We start from the raw sequence: 2,978 nt of genomic DNA on the forward strand, positions 1-2,978 counted from the left end.
AACATAATCGAAAGGCCCATGATCCATCGGAGCATTGTATCACTTGAGTTGCGGTATCATCAGATATGTTGCCCGCATGTGGGCTGCCAGATCGTTGAATTATTGCCATTGGGCTGCTGGATGTGGGATTAATGCACGCGCTGCCTCGCGGGCCATGCACTGCATGTGTCAGGTGCACATACACACGCTATACCGAATGCTATACGGCCGGAGGGTATTCAAGCTGCACGCATCACGCGGCAGCGTGCGGTGTGGATTTCGGACGCGCGTGGTGGCATGTCCACTCGCGATTTATCAGGGTAGACGAGGAGATTCTAACGTATAAGATGGCTAGCCGACCCGCCTTCAGGAGGGCTCGCTCGATTTTCTCGCGTTCTGGCCGCTCGATCTTCCCTGGTCAGGTCAACGTTGCTCTGTCGGCCGTTTGATTTTGACTGAGTGTTTCTTAAAACTGGGCGATGACTGGTGGGCTCGGTGAGGCGTTCGATTGGCTGGGTTAATCCTCCTCGCGTCAGCCATTCCCGCTGCGTCGCGTGGCTCAGCGCGCAGAACACAACGTGCATCGTGGCTGGCGCGTATACACCCGGTTTTTGCACCCATGCCTGTGCTTTGCAGGTGACGGATGGGCCGGTGCTACCTCTGGTCCCGCTCGTCAGCTGCCTTGGCTGCATGTCTCGCCGTGTATGTTCTTAGTCAACCGCTTTTGGAGGGTCGCTCCTTGCTGCCCGCGCCCTGCGTCCTGCGTCAGCTGTCGAAGGGTGGGCCGGAGCATGTGCACGCACGTTTGTGCTGGCGCGATGACGGGTGGGCCGCCGTTACTCCTGGCCCCGCTTGTCGGATCCTTCAGTGGCTGGGTTGGATTTTATCGGGTGAACCACTCTTGACGCGTCGGGTCTGGCGCTGCCCGCGTCCTGCGTCATGGGAAGCCGCGGAGCAGTTGGCCGGGTCGTGCGTCGTGCAGGTCGTGTCGTCGAAAGCCCCTCGCTCGCACGCCGCATCCCTCCCTCCCTCCTCAGCCGCGACAGCACGAATCGACGAACCCTCTCCCTCTCCATTGCGTGTGCGTGCTCATCGCCTCCCGCTCCCCATCGTTCCCCCGACGCCTCCACCGGCTACCATGGATCCATGGGCGATGGGACAGTACAAGGGAGGGAAGGACGCCGCCGTCGACCCGTCGCTTAGGTTGGTGGCGCATGGGTCGGGTCTGGGCAGAAGGCCGGCGCCTGCAGGGGGAAAGCAACGGGGGTTGGTGCAGCGGCAAATGAGGACGGGGTGGGCCATGGACGGAGGCTCGCCGGCCGGAGCAGCCGGAGCAACATGTTCGATGAAATGTGTGTGTGGTGACCTTTCTTTTTTTCATCTCGTTTTGCCTGCTGGTCCGCCTTGGTGTAGTCCTCTGTCTAGCCTGCTTTCTTGGCCTGGTTCTGCTTTCTAGATCTGGTAATTAGCTGTTGTTTTGCTTGTCTATAAGAATTGCCTACTGTTTTTATGCCTGTGTGTGCACCGTTATGCATGCACTCTGACAGATCTATCTCCGTTTGTCTAGCAGGTTCGACGATCTGCTAGGTTGCTGCATCTGCAACTCTGTGCTGCTGTTCAAGGTTTGCTTGATTCTTTTTTACCTACATGCTTGTTCTTTCTCGCTGCACAGATGCTTCTCTTTCTCTAAGTACTGAACTCTGCTGTGCTGTCTCTAGCTACATGAATTTACTTTTCTTCGTCGGTCTAATTGTCTATTGATGGGTCATTCATGTTATGGTTATGTGAACTTTAAGATGTAATAATATATGGTGTTTAAATTTTTATTGTTTGTTAGCGCCTATGATTTGTTGAGTAAATAGGCAATTTTTCGATTAAATTAATCCACGAGTAAATCACTAGTATGGCATTGACACAAATAAACACATACTGATATTCAGTCAAGCAAGCACATACTACGCTACTTGCAGAAAGATATACGTATAACGCTAGCATGGCTAAAACAGAAAACAGTACGAGCGGGATAAACGAGTTATACCCTCCAGTAGGCCATGCAGAGGCCGCGGCTTTGGTGGCAGCAGCGGCGTCCTCGGCGGCCTTCTTGTCGGCTTCAGCTTTCTCGGCGGCGGCACGTTCGGCGTCGGTGGACATGGTGATGATGAAGGCGACGCGGACGTAGAGGAAGTAGACGATCGGAAGCGAGCAGTCACGTAATCGCTGCCCAAAAACCTATTCGCCCCTCACCCCGTACAGGAACCAGAAGGGCGTGGTTTCGGAGACCTGCTCTCCCATCGACCATGTACGCGGCGGATGGGATGGAGTCACCGGCGGCAGCAGCAGCAAGGGAACGACGGTGGGCGTGCGCATGGAAGCAGATGTGATTTGTTCGTGGCGGCTAGGGTTAGGAGACACCGCACACTTATATAGGCGCGGCCGTGTGGAGAGACGTGGGCTCGACCCACGTCCGAGTCTATGACAGCCCACGATCCGACGTCTTAGATCGTGGCCCAGCTGTCAGAGAACTCTCCGTTAGTGAGTGGCAAAAATAAGCGCGTAGGTGTGAGCTCGGCTCAATCCCGCAACCCGCGGCGCGTCGTGACGAGGCGTGGCGTGGCGTGGCGAGGCGGGTGGTGGAGGAGGAGTGCGCGAGGGCCTCTTCTCTTCTCAAGCTCCAATAGCATGTAGAAGAGAAACCCTTATAAGGAGGTCTAACTCCTCTTCCACTTCCGGGGTGGGACTAAACTTCCCACTACACCTAGTGCCATATAACCCACATGGGCCCTTAGCGATTTTCCAGAAATTGCTATATGGGCCTAGAGCCCATCTCAAATTTCAGCAATCCCCCACCAGATCTCGAGGGCCCATTGTGTCCTCTGTTCCAATTACTATTTCGATATACCAGTGTTTCAGTGAAGACCTGTTAAGGTTGAACTTCACCTAGAGCAAGTAGCTACACTCCTTCACAACTGAACAATGGACTATGCCTTGAATTGTCAGTT

General features: G+C 54.8%; 1 long non-coding RNA gene across 1 annotated transcript; it reads left to right on the plus strand.

Annotated features, from left to right (window-relative positions):
• Positions 1 to 965: 965 nt before the first annotated feature.
• On the plus strand, positions 966 to 1,805 carry LOC123125476 (uncharacterized). The gene is made up of 2 exons (XR_006461421.1): positions 966 to 1,331; positions 1,547 to 1,805. It is a non-coding gene; the product is annotated as an uncharacterized lncRNA (long non-coding RNA).
• Positions 1,806 to 2,978: the final 1,173 nt, after the last annotated feature.

Source organism: Triticum aestivum, chromosome 5D (genome assembly GCF_018294505.1).
Source record: "Triticum aestivum cultivar Chinese Spring chromosome 5D, IWGSC CS RefSeq v2.1, whole genome shotgun sequence".
Classification (NCBI taxonomy): domain Eukaryota; kingdom Viridiplantae; phylum Streptophyta; class Magnoliopsida; order Poales; family Poaceae; genus Triticum; species Triticum aestivum.